We start from the raw sequence: 22,381 nt of genomic DNA on the forward strand, positions 1-22,381 counted from the left end.
GTTTCCCTTTTTCCACTGTCGCTCCCCCTGATCCTGCAGCAGCTGCTTATCATGAGTCAGGTGCTTCTCCCAATGATTCACTAAGGCCTCTAAATAAGTAACGCAAGGAAGACAACATAAATCCACCGAGGATCCAGAAAACAATGTCTTTTGTCCCTACATTAATACTCACACACCTTATACAGAAATAAATGTCTTCTGAAACACAGTCTCACTCTGACAATACGTCATGAATGCTGAGGACAGTACGCGTCAGTGGTGAGGGTTCCCAGAAGGCTCTTTTTTTTTTTTAGCCAGTACGTGTTGATTTAGGGAGAGAATGAGATCAAATTTCTGCTTTTCTGGATTGTTGATGCTGATATTATATGCACTGTTTCTGTTTCTTCAAACTCTGACGCTTCATCAGAGAAAACAGAGTGAGTCTATTGATCTGTGAAGGCGTCTCTGTGGCCCTTTATAACTTACAACCTCATTGCTCGGTGCTTTTGTGAATGTCAGCATTCTGCTGGAATGATGACTCATTTTTTCCAGTCACCTGATTGGTCGGTTGATGGGTTTTTGACTGGTTTTGGTGTAATACTCGTAATTGACGCTGCTTCAGAGCAAGTTAACTGTGCATAAAGGCTACCACAGTGATCTACCCCAGTCAAGTGAACCAGCTTAAAGCCAAAGGTAGCAGCTTACCCACTGTCTCACTTTATGATGCGAGCCATGTGGACAACTTTGTCCCAAGGCAGTGGACTGCACAGAATTTAAGAATGAAACACTTCAAATGTCAATTATTCCCCCCGCAGCAACACAACAGTGAATAAACCTGCAAAATGTATTACATTTGTTTTTCTTAACACCCAGTATCTGGAATCACAGACAGACAGAGGAAGAACCGCTTAGCTAAACCTACAGTAACTTAACTTTACCTACAAAAATCCAAAATAGAGACATCACACAACTTTACTGAGCTTAAATCATCTGTGGGCAATTATTTCAAACTAAAACTCAACCTCAACCTTGCAGATTGACTTTGGGTTGGATCGACTCGTCATTACACCTGCGACACGCCGCAAACCTTCAACAGAAATGGTGACAGCACAACCAGTGAACAAACGAACAAACTCCTAATTCTTTCTGTCCTCTGTTTCTGTTTATCCCTCGATCCAGCCTCCCAGCAAACAAGCTGTCATTGTCTTACAACTGTACCACACACACACACACACACACACACACACACACACACACAGTGGCCAGTAGCCAGTATGAGGACATACAGTAGAGTGTTAGAGGGCCTTGAGTGGAACTGTAGGCCATTGTTTGAGAGGAAGGACACAGTACAGTGGATACCTCACACACACACACACACACACACACACACACACACACACACACACACACACACACTCACTTTCACTTTGGGTTTCTCATGTTTCTCTTAAATACACACATTTCCACATGAATTCTGGTTACTGAAAGTCTTCACCACACACATTTTGGCTTATAATGACATAGCACTCTCTCTAACACACACATAGACACACTCACACACACGCGTGCTCGCGATGCACTCGATAATTCCATCACTCCAATCCAAAAATGAACCAATCCCAAATAGAGGCTTGCTAACCTCTATTACCCTCTTAGCGTATTATTCTGCCATATTTATCGCTCCATTGGAGAGGTTTCATAAGCCAGAGCATTCAGTGGCCTGGAGCTGGCGTTCTTTGTTTTCTCTCACCCATTCTGCCTCTCATTACTCACAACAGCAGATTTTGGGGGGGGATTTAATTATTTACGATATTTTTACTCATCCTGGGGAGGCTGTGGTTCAGGACATAGAACAGGTTGTCTACTGATCACAGGGTTGGCAGTTGGATCCCCACCCTCCTCCTGTCCACATGTTGAAGTGTTCTTGGGGACGACACTGAACCCTTGGTTTCCTGCCTTCCTAATTGCCAGACCCAAGCAGGGAAAAATGGGGAGGGTTGCGTCCGAAAGGGCTTGCAGCGTACAAAGCCTACACCAAATCAAATTGGCAGGTCATTAAGAAAAAAAAAAAAAAAAGATTTCCATGGTGGGTTGGGTGGTGGTGGGATTTGTCAGCGAGATGGAAACAGATGATCTGCTGTGGTGACCCCTAACGAGGAGCAGCTGAGAGATGAGGCTTCTTATGCAAGCTGAGTATAACATGAGCAGACACATGCTGTTTATCCTGACACTGAAACTTTGTATGACCTTGAATTTGAACTAACAGGATATTTGGATGATTCTTTCAGTCTTTGCAGGCAGCTTGATAACATCTGGTCCTACAGGACAGGAATGAAGAGCACCGCAAGCAGATGCACCTCAGCACAGCCCTCACTGGATTAAATCATCAAAAAGGACCAGGAAGAGCTCTGTATAAAAAAAGACCATTATCAAGGATCATGTCTTTCCTCTGGAACTGAAGCCTGTACATAAGCTATTGCTTCATATTATGTTAAAGCTGCACCGATCAATATTTTTTTTATATATGATGTATGAAATTATTATCGTAATTGTATTGTTAACTCCACAGCTGATGCTTTCAAATGACTCCAAACAGCAGACACACAGTTAGAGACTAGCTGGTGAACATAGAGGAGCATTTAGCAGCTAAAGAGCAGCCAAATATTTCCCTCAGGAGTTGGTAGAGACCAAAAACAGAGCCAAAAGGAGAGTGAATATAGTCAAATGAATGCTCGATAATTGCTCTGTGCCTGTTGGTGTGACAAATGTTTGCTAACACAGTAGCCTTAACAACTTCATGGGGTGATAATATGCCAGTGTTTTGTTTTCTGGTCATCACTTGCCCCAAGTGGCAAAAAAAAATCAGCGAATGCACCTTTAAAGCAAATATAACTGAGGTTTCAATATGAAACATTTTAAGTGTTACAGCATAAATCAATAATGTCCCCATGTCACGCTGTTTGCTGAAACTATAAGAATCAGAAGCCCACATGAAATTCAGAGCCAAAATGATCAGTAGATTATTAATTAGTCGATAGGCTGTTTGTATTATCAAATAATGTTTTAAAACTGGTGGTCATTCACAGGTTTCCTATCAAACAGTAAACTCAACATGTTTAGGTTTTGGACTTCTGGTTGGACAAAACAGTTTAATGACTTTCACCTTGTGCTTTAGGCTGTTGTGATGGCCATTTTTAATCTATTGTCTGATCTTTTTGTAGACCAGTCCATTAATTGGGGAAATAATAGGCACCAATAATGAAAATAAATGTTAGTCGCAGGCCGTATATGAATAATTTTCCCATTGTATTTTACTCCAGCTTCATGTTTACAAAGGTTTCAACTGTAACAACAACAAGTCTGACTGACACTTATGTCATGTTTTTCACTGCATATTTTTAGACACAAATCAATTCACTTCAAGGGAATCACTGCAATCGGTGGATTTGTGAATTGGAGCATAGAGCACAACTTTGGTCAACTTTGACATGATAAGTGTATAATATCAACGCTACACAGAAGCATTATGATGTAACTGGTGGTAAGTAAAAAGCTGTGTGTGTGTGTGTGTGTGTGTGTGCGTGTGTGTCAGAGAAAGAGAGAGAGAGAGCGAGAGAGAGAGAGAGCGATGATGACGATGATGATGATGATGAGAGGTTGTTGGGTGACACAGCTGTTGCACTCTGAGGGATTAAAAACTATCTCTGTACCCACAATCCCCTGCTCCAGCATCCACCACCTCTCCCTCTCTGAACCCAACCGTCTGCTACATAATCATCTCATCCTCCAGAACACTAACATCTCTCACGCAAGCCCACACACTCACGCACACAAACAAACACACACACACACACACACACACACACACACACACACACACACACACACAAAGGCCACAGATTGGCAGGAAATCAAACACATTACTGTATCATGAAAACACAGTGTTTGTGTTGTATGTGTGTGAGTTTGTGGACGTAAACCATCACTGAAACGAATCCCCAGCACCCTCCCGTCCCCTCGCTGCACTGTAAATCAGCACTAGCAGGATTTGGTTGTGATTATTTTGTCCAACGCTGACTGAATTTGCAACATGTTGTTTCTGGAAAAAAAGAAAGCACATTGTGTAGCTTAAACTAATGTTTTACAGGGAAATCAATGCTACAAATAACCATAATACAGCACGTAACAAGTGAAACAGGAGATGAACTGAGCTCAGGAAAATAAACACGTCATGCTTGTTAAATATTAAAGCTCAGGGAACATTCAGCACAAAAAATCACAACGGTGAGCGGAAGAACATTTTCATGTCAACTTATTTCCTGACAAGTGAAATGACCATTAAAGGTACAGTGTACTATGCAGGAATTGTCGATTACTGTCTGTGAACACAACATTCAGACTCGACTCCTCACCCCTGGCACAACAGTTATGGTCTGGCACCTGGTTGCTACCTTTCTATAAAGTCCCAACCTCACCTGTGGCTGCAGCCCAGACACGTCCTGACCCCAGCAGAACATGAATAAGCAAACACAGGCAGATAAATACACCAGGACACACTCGGAGTGGGTTATCAGTGATGACTGTCAGGGATCACTTTTGCATGAGTCTATACATTGTTATTTAGGAAAATCCTGCATAGTGTACCTTCAAAGTCTGTAACAATAATGCTTGTAATATCAATCAAAAATGTTCAATTTCACAGCAAACATATGAAGCAGGAAATTAAAGTATGACCTTCATTGGTAATTTAACACCCTGAGCACCAGCTGCTGTATTGGTTCTGGAGGTAAATGTCAGCATAGAGTGAAGGATGTTTTGCCCTGAAGCAGGTCTGTCAGGTTGAGTGTTAAGAAAATGTCCAAGAATAGAGTAAGAGACTGTACACAGTATATATCATACAGACAAGTATAGACTAAGACTCACATCCTTTATGACGACAGAGCACTTAACTGCCATGTCACAATTAGTATTTTAATACACAGCACAGCAGCTGTTTTAACTTGAAGTAGTTTTTCATCACACATGTGGTGCAAAAATCACATTAACAACTCAGTCTGATAAAGAGGAAAACTGAGCTGTTCTCTAATGTCTATACTCAGCACAATGATGAGAAGATAGTTTTCACAGAAATACAAGCGATGTGTCAGGCTGTCAGCAACAACACGAGGAGCTGCTGAAGAGGAGCGAATGTAATCGGCCATAGAAAAAGCATGCAACAAGTTGAGCAGTGTCAGCAGCGGTGTTAGAGGGCCTAAAACACTTAGACACACTGACTGTGGCTGTCAGTGACATGTCATCAGAGCTGGACTGAGACAGAAATAAAGAGTGAGAGTTCTGACATGAAGTCAGATGCTAAAATGGTGGCACCATGCCTCCACCATGCATGTTCTCCCTGTGTTCACCTTGGGTATCCTCCGTAAAATATACCCCCTCTAAAAACAGAAACACTAAAAGAAGCACTAAAAACATGCAAGAAGATCACCACCTGAACAATGGTGACAACGAGCTGGGTCCCCGGGCGCCGGTCTGGCTGCCCACGGCTCCTGGTCTGCAGCGGAGGAAGGACGACCAGGATGGGTGAAATGCAGAAGACAAATTTTACCTCGTGTGCATGATGTGTGACAATAAAGGGGAATGTCTTCCCCTGATTCTTCTTCTTAAAAAACATCTTTACAGCAAAGTGGTCCATGACTAATATGAGAGGCTGTCATGTGGCAGTCTCTAATAAAACATTCTAGCCTAAAGTAGGTGATGGTACACTGTTGGTGCAGTGAGGATGATACTGGACAGAATCCTGCCAAAATGTGCCAATGAAATGAGAAAAACCCAAAAACCTCTCAGTAAATTGGCAGCTATACTAATGATAATGATGTGGTGACAGTAATTTTGCTGTATTATCTTAGTTATTCCTTATTTCTGTGGTATTTTGGGGTCATATACAGTATGCTAATTTTTTTTTCAGTGGATGCTCACAGTCTCTCAACTACTGCAAAGGTGCCATTGAGCAAGACACTACTGAATTACTGAAGACGGTAATACAAAAAAAGAAAAGCTCAGGCTTAACATGCAACACAAGTCAACATCATCCCACCACGCAGCAGAGCACAGCTGTTTTAGCTCCACAGTATGATACAAGTTAGCTTTCCAGCTGAGCCGCAGGTCAGTCCAGCTCATGAGTCACAGTGCAACAACTTGTAATGATGTAACACCAGTGAATGGAGAGGTTAGTTTGCCCAGAGCAGCTTATTCCTGCATTCATGGGCTTGTTTGCCACTAGAAATGCAATAAAGAATCCAGTCATTCAAAACCATCCATCTCTGTTAGTCTCTACAACATATTGCGACAACATGAGGTTTTGCCAATTAATGTTAATATTATAACAACATATTTAGCTCTTATGCTCACGTGAGTCGATAAAGCATCTTTGTTTGTGGTTAGATTTTCTGAGGATTGTTTCATGTAAAGTGGCGAGGACTATTTTCGGCTCAGTGTAATCATGATAAATTAATGTGCAACCTGCCTGGCGGCCTGACACACAGTGAAGCACATCGCTGCTTTTGGAGCACTTTAGTTACTCAGCAGCCCTGAGGTCTCTGCAGCTCTGAGTCTTACTGTCCGACCCGCTGAAAGGTTCACACACAGGTGAACAGAGACACCCAGACAGGAGGACAGAGACAGAGGGAGAATAAAAAGGAATAAAAGTCAGTTTGTAGCCTGGAATAATCATTCGGCAGAAAATCAACTGTATGCTCACATGCAGTCGTTTGCTCTCTGTCTCCCATGACGGCTGTCTCTCCGGATATCTTACTGTACATCACACTGATGCTGCGTCTGAGTCAGCATAAAGAGGTAAGCTCTGTCTGCTCAATAAATCTGTTTAAGCTGACTCTCTGTAGGTGAGTCTCGCCCGACAATACTGTGAACATCACCAAAGGTAGCAAGAAGTTCATCCAAACTTAATGCTACCAAAACATGGAACTTCACATTTCACTGCATTGTGTGATGAGCTGTTTTTTCTGCTGCAGAGGATAAAAGTAGCTGCAAACCTGAATAAAATATAACATAATGTGTGTTATCTCCTCTCCAGTTTTATCTTTAAATATAGAGACTCACAGCAGTGTGATCTTTCTTCTATGTAAGAAAAAGTGTAGCTTCAAACATTTAATCTGACGGTTCAGGATGTAAATGATTCAAATCGATCAGCGCTGGAGCTCAGTGTTTGTGAGCTGGAGCTCTGCCTTCGTGGGTACAGCTGTGTGGAATAGTATTGTAACACTTTAGCCGTAAGGTAAAACTGTGAGATAGAATAATAGCCTACCCATTCACCTCTAAAACCAGCTGCACTGCAACTTTAAAGAGTATGTGCTGAGTTATTCTTTGTAAAACTGCTGATACTGGGCCTGGATCAGCAGATGAAGCATAGAATGTGTACGTGTGTGCTGTTAAAAGGTCATCAGTGGTGGCGAAATGGATTAAAATCACAAGGAAATCTACTGAGGTGTGATGACTTGATTTGGATGATCACAGATCTCCCATACAGAATACTGTATAAAGGAAATTAAGTAGTTTATAGACACAAACCACACATGCACAGTCTGTCTGATTAAAGATAGACCAGCAAAGGATTTTCACACAAAAAACATCGTAAGGCTGCACTGATTAATATTCGTATCTTAACAGTGCAATCACTCACTATGTGTGATGTCTGAGCAGTCACTTGTAGTGATGAACCGACAGAGAATTGTCACCTGACTGCAGCTCGGCTCAGCTCTCTGCAGAGCATTTTTCAGCTCAATGCTTTGGGATTTACCATTTTGGTTCACTCTCACCGATCCCATCAACCTTCAGTGAAAAGAAAATAAAACTCTTGATAAACTCTGGGCAGGGTCGTATGATTTCTCTGAATCTGACAATAAAAAATGGAATCAACTGTGAAATTCAGAATATCACAGAAAATGGTGCTGCCGGTGAGAGCAGCCTCTGTCAGAGCCGTTTACCCGTTGTGTTCTAGCTGCATGCATTTGATAAAAAAAAAAATGCAACGTTGTGTTACATCAAATTCAATAATATTCATTAAAATTTGAATCTTTTCTTATTTATCAGTTGAAATTGTATTCATTCATCACATCAGGAGACATTGTTTCGGATGAGAAAATGTGCTTAAATATGAAAGCACAGAATTCAGAAAAAATTTACCAGAAAACTGGGAACATTTGGGAAAAAATATAATGGAATCTGGAAAAAATTCTATAAATTTCACAGGGCCCTGACCCCACCTGCTCAGCAGCAAACAGCAGGCTGACAAAGGCAGAGACTCACTGGTGAACATGGTGCAGCGTTTAGCAGCAAAAGAGCCAAATACTTTTCTCAAGAGTTGGTGGAGACCTAAACTGAGCTAAAAGCAGAGTGAATACTAGATTTAAAGGTCTAGTATTCACTATGTCGGAACTGCTTGTTGGCCAGTCGAATACCTTCAAAAATCTCCTCCCCCCACCCCACCTTTTTGACCTCGGATTAGGCCATTAGAATACTTCTGTCACCGTACCAAATAGAAGAACGTCTGTGTGAAGAAGCAACTGCTAACATGCTGCTAATACTGACGCACCCTGACCGAATGCACATTTACATCAAATGCAGCTTCATGATTGATGATTTCTTAACAATGACGACCTTGTAAAGTTGTCTCATGCGGCTTTCAGGAACAGTCGGAGATTTTAGGAATGATTCCTGCCCGCTGCTGTCTCCCCTCCGCTCAGATGTGAGGATCGATATCTATTTCATCTGTGTGGTTAGACGGCAAACAGGAACACTTCCTAAAATGATGGACTGCTCCTTTCGATGTGTTCGTCAACAGTTAAGATGTCAAGGCCAGCAGTTGCAGAGGATAAATGAGTTGCCTCATTTCGTCTGGAGCAAACAATCCAGACAGCTGAAATGCGTCTGGGAGTCCACTAGCTTAGCTCGGAAACGTCAGCTGTGAAACTTACAGCCATGTCATTCTAATCTGTTTAACTCGTGGTCGCAGGCATGCTGCATGAGTTCCCTCTGGGCTTTTGTTCATGTTGTTCATAAAACCTGCTGCAACAAATGGATGGAGACATGAGAAAAGAATCCGTCTGTGTGATTAAACACGGAGGACAAAGGGGAAACCAAAGCATCACCACGGCTGTAGCTGAGACATCTTCCCATTTGTCAGACTCATGGCGTCGAATGAGTTAATGAAATCCTGTCATGGCTGCCCAGCCAGTCGCCATGGTGACTCAGCAGCTCCTCGCTGTCTCCTTATTGATGGGCACAAGCTCCGACACACACACACACACACACACACACACACACACACACACACACACATACACATGTACACACATACATGCACAGCAGCAGTTTAGATTACTGCTGACAACACACTGTGTCGACCTATCCACACACACAGGACACACATACGTGCACACACACACACACAGACATAGCATCAGTACATGAGAGAGAGGTGCAGACAGTCAGCTTATTCAACCCTCCGCATGACTAACGGCGCAAATCTGTCAGATGTGGCTCTGCGCTGCGTTTGCGTGTTGTGTTCTCAAAGTGAGAGATGATCGGGAAAATGAAGGCTGCACACAGGAGACGAGAGGGAGAGGAGTGTCGAGGAGCGAGTGAAGGAGAGCAAGCAACGAGGTGAAATGAGAGCAGAGGAGGGCGATTACAGGGAGATCTTGTGTTTTTACTGGAGTTTGTGAGGAAGGCAGCACGTTGTTTATTTCGAAGTTCAGGACAGCGTTCATATGTTGTTCTGCATCTGATGTACGTTCAGTATGTAGTCATGTGGTCAGACACCAAACTCCATCCCAATTCCTAAAGTCAAGGTACTTGCTGACAGAGTATCAATCCATTTGTAAAATCTCTATACCTCACTGGAAATTGAACTGGATTTATAGTTTATGCTCAGAGCCGTATCTACAGTGTGATGGCTGTGGTCAAAGGCTCAGTGGTTACACTCCAGGCTAGCCCGAAATCACACAACCTGCCAAGTCCACACGGCGATGCAGGTGCCATGAGGCTGCAAGAGCTGTGATTGGTCAGTCTGGGTTGCTCGTGTTTTTTCCTACACGGTTCTGATGATAGTGAAGCATTTAGGAGGGTGAAGAAGACTCAGTGAAAGTCTTTACACTGCAGACGTCCGTTCACTGAGCAGCCCGTGTCCATCATGTGATGAAGTCAAATGGAATTCGTCCATGCTGTGTTTCAAAATGAATCCCAACAAGAACAAAAACGGCCTTTGTGGAAAGGTAACTCCAGTCAACTTTTCCTAAAGTTAGCTGAACGGCACCGTCAACACTTCCAGTTCCACAGTAGATAGTTTCAGATATTTATTGTGAAGCTCTTTTGATAATCGATCGTTGATTCATTTGCTGCAGCTCGTCTTGTGTGAGGATTTGCCTCTTTTCTCTGTTTCTATAGTTGTAACTGTAGTGTTGATCAGACAAAAGAAGACCTATGAAGACGTCCCTTTGCACTCTGGGAAGCCGTGATTTGGAGCTATGTCTGACATTTCATAGACTCAACTTATTAACTTATTGAGAAATGAATTCACATTAGTCAATAATGCCATCTGTTGTACACACGTGTACACACACACACACACACACACAAACACAGTGGTGGAAAGTAACTAAGGTAGTTGAGGTAGTTGTACTTACATGTATTTCTATTTTCTGCTACTTTATTCTTTATGTCCATTTGAGAAGAAAGTGCTGTACTTCATATTCCACGACATTTATCTGATAACTTTAGTTACTAGTTTCTCTGCAGAATCAGATCAATAACACACACAAAACACAATGATCCAATCACTGCAGGTGTATTCATCATCAAACGTTAAGATGAGGCTTTATTGATCCTCAGGGGGAAATTCATAATTTATAAAGCAATTAAAATAAGCTCCACCTTTACAAGCTACCTCCATCTGTTATTCTGAAATGGGTCATTATACATGATGAGCATTTACTGCAGGTACTTAAAGTGTATATTGATCATAATACTTGTTGCACTCAGCGAAGTGACATCTTCAATGCCAGACTTTTACTTGAGTGTTTCTATACTGTGCTATTACTACTTTACTTCAGTCAAAGTACACACAGTATATATCTCCATATATTTACTCCAGAATGAAAACAAAGACCGTCCTTCACTGTGTCTCTCAGTCCCCCACACTGCAACCGTCTTACAGCAAAACGGTTGTTTATTTATGCAAAGGAGAGTGTAGGAGGACAGACAGCATGAACAAAGGAGGCAAAAAAAAAGGAGGCAAACAGAAGCAGATGGAAGCAGCTCAGGGCTATATGTGTCTTTTGGAAAGGGAACGTAATAATTCCTTTGCTCAGTGTTTCCTACGGCAAGACCTACAATTTAAAAGGTATCAAGGTATATTTTTTACTGCAACTCAAGACATCTTGAATACAGTGACCGAGTAGGCGCACACACACTAGCATTTGCAGATATTTATCTCTATAGAGGCACATGAAAACCGGCGGTGAGTCATACCTCAAGAACTGTATTTAGACTGAGTTGGATTTGCTGCAACAGATTTCATTTCAAATAGTTTAGAGCACATGTTTGCAATGCAGGTTTATCTATTTACATATACATATATATTTGTGTGTATGTGTGTGTGTGTGTGTGTGTATGTGTATATACTATAGCCCTTTCCACAGTTTATGCATCCACATAAACTATAATCTTTGCACCATTTTAACTTACATTTCTCCAGTTGTCCCTTCAGGCTGCATACAGGCTGCTGTCAGACTCTCTGATAGGCAGACAGAGGGGAGGACTGCAGGCACAACTCAGGGCTGCTAAATGAATACAAACTCTTCTGCATGGTTTTCCCGAAAAAGACTAAAATGTTTCATCTATTACATCACATTATTTACATTCACCATTCTCCTAAAAATATGCTTTGACTGCACATCAATCAAAATAAATATTAGACATGAGTACAGTGCTCTTTTTGGTGGCACATAAAATATTTATCTATCATAACGTATGATGTTAAGTAACATTAGTGGACTAAACAGCAGAAATGTACCCTACACAGCACTTCATAGGTTATGTCATTAATTTGGAAAGCATTATATGATGGGATTCATGATAATGTGTTATTTCATCAGTGGATATAAATATGTAAATGTAAGAAATAGCGTTCACCGTTCACATACAGTGTTTCTGATGACTGTCTGACCTTTTGAAGAAGACAACATGAACTTTGATTTATTCTGCTCTGAACTCTCAGCTGAAGCGATGAACTCTTGCTGTTGTCCCATACAGTCGAACATTTCGTCCCTCACTCTGCTGTACAGTCTGATGTCAGGTCCAATCTGAACGTCAGCGTCCGTGATCAGCGGGACAGAAAAGACCTTTGCTTGTTTCAAATCACAAACACACACTGATGGAGGCTTGCTGGAAGGAGATGATGAAAACGAGAAAGACACACGCTCATCCCGTCCGCCCGGGCTCTACTGTACCGTGTGATGTCGGGTCGGATCTCAATCTCGGCCTCTTCCCTCAGCAGGAGAGAGCGACCTTTGCTGTTTCCTCTGAACTTTCCCTTTGATCTGCTCACTGCATCTCCTACATACATCCAGGTCAGTCGTCATGGTGCTTCACTCCATTTGTTTGGTATTCATTGGTTAAATTGCCTCTGAGAAGAACATCAGTTATAAATGCTGCTAGTTTACCTACAGTTACATGTTTCTCCTTCCAATCATGGAAAGAGAGCAGGAAGCTGAGGTGAAACCAGAAGCTTCTGTCCCAACACGACAGTACAGAAATGCCAAATTAGGTTTGAGGTCATTTAGAAACATAGTCCACCACAGAGCCCTGACAGGTTGATGTTGATGCTGTATAAAGATTTGTGTCGAGATTATTTATAGGTTATGTGATGTTTATGTGTCTCAGAATCAGATTTTTTAAAATGCTAAATATCCATAGCAGCATTAGCCTCAAAAATCCAGCATGAGCAGGGCTAAACTCTACAGCACCAACATAGTCTACTATTCATTTTATTTTATTTAATGTATGCTATTTCTAGTTTAGAGGCCTTTAAAGAACACCATTTCCATCAGGCCAGGACTTCGGTGCTTCTTACAGTCTTGATCAGTGATTGATTTGCTGATTGTGTGATGTGGTTAAAGGAAGCAAACATCTAATATGTGGATCTGTCAGTTTGGACTATGTAGTCACACACGCAGCTCCCAAGGTCAACAATGAACTTCCACGATCAAATAACTTTTTGCTTAACTTTGTTAAAATCACGAAAGGATCAAACTCTTAGATCAAGCGTGGCAGTACATACTAATTCAGCTTTGGTTCCCAGCCTGGTGGTCAGGACAGAAGGTGAACTTGAAGAGTTGCAATGCGATTAAAACAGAGTTTAAGAAATGCTCTTCGGCTGAGCTGCTGACAGCTGGTAAGACATATGCAACCTGTGACAAGAAGCCTTAAGGAAACATCCCTTTGTTTTAAGGGGTCACCAGCCAAAAAGGTTGCAAACAACTGGTCTAATAAGTCCTGCTCACTCAGACAGACAAAAGACACCCTCACTGAGACGCCAGCTGGACCAGTTTCTGTTAACTTCGGCTCATACGTCCATTATCTTTTAGTTGATTCCTAACACAAGTAAAATGTAAAAACTAAATAAAGTGAGCATTCAAAACCAATCTCCAACCTATTTTTAATCAGTTATGGTGGCACACATTCATTTCTGTTTACTTTCTGTGAGTATCAGGTCCATCCAACACCCACTGCTCAAGTCCCAACTATATTTCTGGGTAAAGCCCCTATTTAAAGCTGAGCTGTTATAGTGCAGAGCCCTCAATGAAACATTCATTCACCCATTCATTCAACCTCTATTTATACTCGAGAGGTCATTGAGGAGCGATGCTCATTTACAATGACGTCGAGGCAATTACAAAAACAAAGAGGAGGGAAAAAAACCAAACCACAAAGAGATATGCTAACAGAGAGCCACTGTATATTCATCAAGAAGCCACTGAAAAGATCCGAGTCGGGAAAATAATGGGATGGATAAATTATGATAATGTGAAATAAAACGTGCAATAAAATACAGTAATGACACACCGGTGTGAGGTGCTTGGCCGTTCAGTCAGTGAGGAGGTTGCCTCACACAGGCCTTTCACTTTCACAGAGCTGATTCACGGTTAACCAGGCAAGATCACCATGGTAACCACAACTGAAGCTACTAACATGCCTAACTCCTCAGCGATCAGCTCCCTCGAGTCACCATTCAACAAAAACACGGCCTACATATAAATTTAGGAGGCGATGAAGATAACAGGCGGCACCATGGACGAATCTCGCTGATAACATGACTGCTGGCAGGACGATGCCTCTGCAGAGAGCCGGAGTGTTACTCCCATTCTTCACTGATGATTTATTCTATCAGAATTAATGAATGTTTGCAGGCATTTCGGGTCTGTAAATCCCACCGTGCCAATCGCAATGGGCTTCTAACAGATAGCTCACAGCTTACATAATTCTCTGTGGTCATCAATAATGAATAAAAACGACTACTGCAAATGAAGTGCACTGAAAGTCTTTCGAAGGATTCTCAAGAGTCACTGATGCAACAGATTGCAGCCTTATTCTCATCAGCACAGCATGAGGCCGACTTGACGGACTCAAAGGGAAAGGACAATATTGTACCAATGGAAAGTTTTCCCGCTGTGTCTTCATTACCAGGCGGAGGGAAATTATCCCGTCTGCAGTCTCAGACTCACGCACTCATGTGAGTCATCTGAATCCAACATGGTCATTTCTCATGCATCTAGCTCCTGAAATTATGTCCTCACACTGATACTCGACAAAGCTTAAGGTAATGGTAGATGAACAGTAAAGGGTTGTTCAAGTTAGAGATACAAGAATGCATACATGTCCTGTAATATCCAACACATTTCAGATTGATGCTTTAAAGCTGCAGTCATTGATTTTTAGCCACTGGGGGGAGTGCAAACTTAAACACAACAGCTGCCATATTTCAATATACAGACACTATTTCTAAAAGTGAGATTCTTCTTTTTAACTGGTTCTCGCCAAAGCCACCAGACTCCATTCACAGAAACAGTCATTTTATCATCTTAAACACACTTTTGTCAAACACAACAGAAACAAAATAAAACTCACCAAAAGCTTCTCGGATTGTCTTTCACTGTTCCAACAATCACCACCGACTCTGGATTGGTCAAAATAAGTCTAAATTCATCAAATCAGGTGAGGGGTGAGAGAGAGGGCGGGCTCAGAAAAGCAGCAAAAACAGCATGCAGAACTGGAATATTTCCACATCTGCAGACATTGTGACACTGTGCATTGTTTTCAGTATTTTCAGATAGAACTTCAACAGATTTTCCAGTTAAAAAAAAAATGGAAATACTGGATGACAGAAACTCTGACTCCTGTCGTCATCCAGTGCAGCCGCTGTGGTGCTGCTGCTTTTTGTTTCCATAGTCGAACATTAACTTTCACTTCATGTTTCTCTGTGGGTTTCTTATTATGAGCAGCCCCTGACACATCGCACCTCGTTTTGACCCATCGTAAATATAAAAATATATTTAAGAGCCGTTTTAATGTGTTCAGATTTGGACAAACGGCGGAAAGAGAAACATTCACTTACGGCCTAAAATAAACCATTTGGGTGGATTTTATGTACAATGTCAATTTATTCTCATACTTATTTAACAAGCTGGCATGTTTCCATCTGCAGAGCAATAAGAAGAAGAGTTTTTGTGGGTTTTAATGATCATTGTTAGCAACACTGCCTTTATTCAAACTATGCCAGTCATGCAGGTACACTCCTGTATATACATCATTGAGCACTATTTGATCCCTGGTTACATATCATCATCTTTTTCACTCCCATCTGCCCCATCCCTCCTCGCTGGAGGCTATCATAAAGCACTTTTACTGAGGACTTCAGTATGGTTGGAGGGCACTACTGGAGTCATCTCGCTCCTTCATACAGGCGGAGTTGATGTTACGCAGAAACACGAAGGGATAACTTGATGTTCTGACCCCGCTGTTACGTAATCTTACGTTTTACAAACTACTATCAGGGCTTAGAGATTGCCTCAGGGGGCTACACACTATTAGATCATATATCTACTGTGCTGGCTCTGCCTGGCTGACTTGTTGACTTACTGAATGACTGGACACTTTGCACATTTCCTGTTAAAGCTGTGCATTATGACCGACTGTGATGATTCACATTACTTGCATAGAGAATGGCTGGTCAGGTGGATAACTGCTTGACTGCCTGTTTCATTGGAAACCTACGTGACTCTGAAAGGCTGCCTTGACTGGCTGAATGTTGAGTATACCTGGCTGGATGACCGCTTGCCTGACTTCTTGTTTGCTTGGCTGGTAATCTGGGAGGGATTGCTTGTAATCCTACCAATCCCTAAAGCAGAAATTATGGCATCATCATCACAACAGCCATGCATTAGAACATCTCTGATAATCCATCAAGCTTCCTGCTTGTAGTCTCAGGCAGGGGTGGAGCAGCCATTTTAAAAGTGTGGGGGTTCTCGGGGTGGGAGCACTGCATCCCCCTCTCTCCTCACGCCGTTTCAGTCTCCAACATGCAACAACAAAACAGCCATACGTGCAAAGGCCAAACCATTGCAGTCCATGATCCATACACTCAGGAGCTTTATGCTCATGTGTCTTACATTCTGCCTCTCACTTCCTCAAAATTTGCATTTCTCTGCAAATAGAACTGCAGAAATTGTATCTGATATCCCAACCCCATTAGCTTATCAGTCATGGCTAGTCTCTCTGAGGAAAGGGAAATGCCATGTTATGTTATGGATGTTCCAGTCAAGCTGCTCCCAGTATCCAGAACATTGGCCACAACAACATCTCAGACGCACTTTGCAAAGTTCACCTCCACGATATGTGACTTAACTTTCATCATCTGAAACTTTGCCTCAGCTGTCGTTGGCCATCTTAAACTGCTCTTTGTCATCCTCGGCTGTAACATATGTCAGCATGCAGTGTTACCATGCCAACATGCTGATGTTGTTTCTTATGGTGCCTGTTAGAGGATCTAGGTTTTGAAACTGGTGTACATTTTAATATTTACACACATTATTTGCTCCAGCCTGTGCTGATGCTCATGTGGAGCCAGTTCATGAGAAGAGCTCAGGTGTGTTTTGGAGAAATTTGACCACTGGGACTGTAGCAAATGTACAGATGTTAGGTGGATCCATTAGCTTGCTACTCACATACACAGTCACTGTGTGTATGTGTGTGTGTGTGTGTGTGTGTGTGAGTGGAGCTGTTGACAGTTCAGTCTCAGCCTCTGAATTGATGTCAACATTTAAGAGGAACTCCACTTGTTTCTTATTTTTCTCAAGGCAGGTCTCCCCTCAGTGCTCCTCCGTAACTGATAGTGAAGTCCGGCAGCCTCAGGATGAGTGTTTATTTTTCACTGACGTTGAAACACTTTAAACTTGACATGACGTCCACACACCCGAACATTTGTTTCACGTTCAGTCTGAACACACCTTCACAAGCTTGACCTCAAATACTAATACTTGAACTAGCTTTTCTTTTCATTCTGTCTTACTTATCTGAACAGTACTGTGACATATTTTTTGCATTTACAATCCTTGTCATCTTGCTATGCAGGCGATAAAGGAAACAAAGCCATTTTCTACTTCTGCACACACTGTAAGGCCCTCTGCATATGGGATCCTGCTAGGAGCATTTACGGAAATTCTTTGCTCCCATGTGCCTCCCATCCATTTATTACTGCAGCAGTCTCTTGCTGGGTGTATCTTCCTCTTCTTTCTTTCTTTCTTTCTTTCTTTCTTTCTTTCTTTATGTTTTATTGTTATTCTTGGCTGGTTGTCTTTCTGATGAGCCTGTCCATCACTGATCAGTCATCAAGATATTTCCCATAAAATATGTGCTATTTAAGAAGAACTGCTGCCGGGGGGGGGGGGGGGGGCTCATCCACAGGGGCACACAGTTTACATGGCAGTTAACACAGCAAGCTGTAATTAGAAGCTGGGCACTGTTCATTATGCTGTGATGGTTATACTGTTTCACAGATCCTTAACCAAAAAATAAAACAACAAATCTGGCATCTCACCACCAGAGTGTTTTCTTCACTTATCTTTAAATGAAACAAAAATCACCTTCCATACTTTCATGTATTTGTGTATGTTCATTCACCTCCATGCTGCTCATCGTCCTGTGAACCACTGAAGTAAACTGGCCGGTGACAGGAATGGGTCTGCTGTCTACCAGTGACAGACATTCATCATGACCACCAAAGGTCCTGAGTCATGACAAACCTGTGTTTCTGACATTTTTGTCACATCACTGTCCCTTGAATCTTTTCAGAACGTTTTCTCCCCGAGCCAAAAAGCAGGATAAAGTTTCAGTCCATAACACCCTGACCAATATCTCACATCACAACACTGAGAAACTCATAATTTGTCTGTATTTTGGGGATGAGGGAAAGACACATTTTAAGATAAATGTTGGAATTATCAATCATCAAACTCCCAAACGATACCTGCTGTGGTTTCCAGTTCTGACAGCTGGAGAGCAGCCTCTGGTACGTAAACTACAGGAGCTGCAGTTCATGTTGTTATTGTCATCAGTACGTATGTTTTAGGATTACCCCACAAAGTTTGGCTAAAAGTAAAGCAAACGGATGGTCTAGTGTTCAACGACACACACAGAACTGTTAAACTGTGACATCTATGGTGCCCAGGTGAAGACTTGATGTACACCACCTCACCTCTCTCCACATTTCCTCTCTCTCTCTCTCTCTCTCTCTCTCTCTCTCTCTCTCTCTCTCTCTCTCTCATGTCAAAGATCAAAATAAAACAATACATTCATTTGGGAGATTAACTGCATTTTAGGGGAAAAAAAATGGTCCAAGCTTCTCAAATGTGAGGATTTGCTGCTTTTGTCTCACCTCTGTTGTGTAAGTTGAATATTGATGAGTTTGAAAGTGCTGGAAATAAAAAGCAGTTTGAAGCCATTTCTTCATTTCAGGATGTTTAATAGACTAAATGATTATGTGGAAAAAATTTAATTGAGAATATAAGCAATAAATGAATTGATAATGAAATAATTACTCTAGCTACCTTTGCCTAAAGTGACTTCGAATTTTCCCCACGCGCACACACACACACACACACACACACACACAGAACAACAGTAGTGAGTTTGGTCTCTTGCTCGAGCACACTTAGACATGTGATAAGGAGCAGCAGGGGAATAAACCAGAGGTGTGAATATAGACAGTGCCGTTACACTGGGACCTGTGGGGTGAGGGGGGCCTTGATGAAAGCTGGCCCCCCAATTTTATAGAGCGGGCCCTTACGAGTGAGATGCTGAAATACACCTGCATCCAAAGAAGAACCCACAATAAATCTACAATGGAGCCATTTGTCATATATGCTCTGGAAAAGGCAAACCCATCTCCATCATGGTTTTCTTCTTCTTCTTCTTCTTCTTTGTAAAAAATGATGATGATGCTCATTCTACATAAGATACAAAAATTTTAAACCATAAAAAACTATTCAAATAAAAAGCAGACCAAGAACCTCTTGAGCAGCTGCCCTCCTGGTCTACTGCCTCCTACCACCTCCTTAAATTAATAATGCATAAAATAATGTTTTGATCTATCATCAGATGTCACTGTCTGATACTGATTAGACCCAGTCTATGCCCTGCAGCTGTGTCAAAAAGTAGCCTAAATAATGAAAATTCAAGAGGATCTTCTGATTAAATACGGTGCGACAGATGAGTGACAGCGACTGAGACTGTAACAAGGCGACAGGTAGGCAGAGCTGGCGAGGCTGAAAGTCTGCACAAACAAAGTGTGTCAGAAAAATGCCTGACCTCTGCAACCCTGCAGGGGCCACCAGCAGGTCAACACCAAGCACTGACCCCTGTCCCACAGTCAAATCCTTCTAGACCCCAAACTTTCCAAAGAGACCACATATTCCAGACTCAATTACTGTACAGTAAAACTTCAGAGCCACTTCTGCCTGTGCTTGAAATGTAAGGGACGATGAAGACATACGTGCTCTGAGAGGGTATTTCCATAGTGTGTCTGCGCTGCGGCAGCTCATCCATTAATGACTTTAAAATGCATTTATCATCCTCAAACACAGCATGTTCAATTTCACATGTGAGGCAGACTGAAGACCGACACCAGAAACAGCCAGAGAGAGAGAAAGACCTGAGTGCCGTTGGAACAATGTGTACTAATCCACATAGACACACGGGATGCAGTGTGTAGCTGTGTATGTGTGTGTGTGGAGTCGGGGGGTGGGGGTATTATTGTATAACGGCAGGCTTAGTCCCTATAGAACATCACAGACTCTTCCTAAAACTGGTGTATAGGCTGAGCAACATCAGAAAAAAAGCCTTTATATAACAAGGCCCTGACTGCTCTGGAGCTGAACCTGACTGTCTGAGAAAAACGATGGAGACAAATAGCACTAAAATCCACAGGCTATAGGTTACTGTAGTCCCATATGGGAATATTAAGGTTAAAGAGGTGAAGTGAGATGCAGTGAAGCCTCTATGCGCTCATTAATGATGAGTGAGGAGCACTATGAGCTCGTGCAGGAGGAGAATAAGAATATATTTTTGGAGTACTACAGCCTAGTGGGTTTTCAGCAGGAGGGGTGTACCATCCCGACTGCGGCACCACCATAACAAAGAGACACGAATCCACGGAGCCCTGCATGAGAGGCAGAGATCCCCCCTCACACGCCCACTCTGCTCCACCGTTGTGATGGGGAACACCGTGCACAACCGTGACAAATCACCAGTCCGCCATATCAAAAGCTAAATATAGGCCCATGTCCGTGCCACTGCAGCGCGAGACCTACAAAAGAAACGCTATAAATATGATATAATATATCATCATTCATTTAAGAACGCACGAGAGGCTGGCGCAGCGCGAGGATTCACACAAGGACAATCACGCGATGACACACCGTGACTCAGATGTTAATTGTGAAAGAGGTTACTCCACTCACCGTTTCGATGTGTCCCGTTTCTTTCGCGGAGTGTGTGTGTGTCTGTGTGTGTGTGACAGTCAGAGTGTGTGATGGTGAAAATCTCTCCACCTTTCGCTGCTTGCAGAGCAGACTGGTGCCAGGACGCAGGCACAGGCCACGCCCCCTCCTCAGACGGCTCAGCCAATCAGGAGCAAGGAGCTTTTTCCCTGAATCTGCAGGCAGAGGGTTGCTGCTTCCTTCACGTGCTGCCGTAAATATGAGACTTTCAAATGTATTTCATCTTGTTTATGGATTTGAAAAACACATTTCAGTAATTCCAAGGAACAGCATGTCAACATGATGACACGTCAATCCATGGACCCGAGATGAAAAGGTTTGAAGATCAAGTTCGACCAACAGAAACATCACATCAGCACAAAATAACACAAAAATAATTATCATCTTCAAAATGATCAAATAAAACAACAGCAAACGTATAATTGATATTGTAATTGAATTTTCACTGCACCATAAATAAGCCATTACCTCTCTAAAAGCCCCTCTTCTTTTCAACAACTTAGTGTTCAATGGGAGACAGTTACCAGTGAAGAACCACTTCAAGTGCTACATTTCTGACAATTTACATAAATACACACAGCATACTATAGTAATATCATAAGTGAATACAGCAATGATGTACCATTAACAAAACTACAATATGTACACTATGGACAGAACCGCCAGTATGTACAGTACAGTGAATCTAAACAAGAAGCTAGAATGCAAACAGGTACAGTGTAAAAGAGGCCATTATCTACAAATCTCCAAAGACAGATAACCTAAAATGCAAATACAGTAGGCAACTGAGCCCTAAGTAACAGCAGTGGCAGTGTAAAAGTAGTGCAAACAGCTCGATGAAGTGAAAGGTCCTGAGGTGAGGAGGTGCTGTTGCTTGGATCGTGTGCTATGGTTGCAGTGTTTGTGTAAGAAATGGTTTGTGGCGTGATGTTTAGAACTGAAAATGATGAGCATGAACCAATAGAGCAAACATACCGAGACTGTAAGATTCCACCACCAAATTCAGATTTGAGTACTTCACAAATAGGAAGCTGAATTGCTTTCCCAAGAATTTGTTACTTTACTCTGATATGTTGTGTTTTTATCCTTTTCAGGCTGCAGAGCTCCTTCTGTTGTGTAGCGCATAGTGGACCAAATATCGGCACACCCAAAAATCTGAACTTGCCTAAGCATATTGGAATATCTCTTGATGTTGTTCTTCCAATGTAACTGTACTACAACCCCAATTAAAAAAAAAGAAAAAGAAAGAGAAAAAGAAAAAAGTTGGGGTGCTGTGT

The 22,381-nt window shown here is 42.1% G+C and overlaps 1 protein-coding gene across 7 annotated transcripts in view; it reads right to left on the bottom strand.

The window, feature by feature from the left end:
• LOC143329053 (uncharacterized) overlaps positions 1–21,196 on the bottom strand; it is a 98,278-nt gene extending 77,082 nt beyond the window's left edge. For 4 of the 7 annotated variants that reach the window (XM_076744711.1, XM_076744709.1, XM_076744708.1 and 1 more), the window contains exon 1: positions 21,066–21,190. The gene's annotated coding sequence lies outside the window, so the exon portion shown is untranslated. Of the gene's footprint in view, positions 1–21,065 lie in introns of all 7 variants that reach the window. The other 3 variants (XM_076744712.1, XM_076744710.1, XM_076744707.1) reach the window with 1 other exon arrangement.
• Between the last annotated feature and the right edge of the window lie 1,185 nt (positions 21,197–22,381).

Source organism: Chaetodon auriga, chromosome 12 (assembly GCF_051107435.1).
Source record: "Chaetodon auriga isolate fChaAug3 chromosome 12, fChaAug3.hap1, whole genome shotgun sequence".
Lineage (NCBI taxonomy): Eukaryota > Metazoa > Chordata > Actinopteri > Chaetodontiformes > Chaetodontidae > Chaetodon > Chaetodon auriga.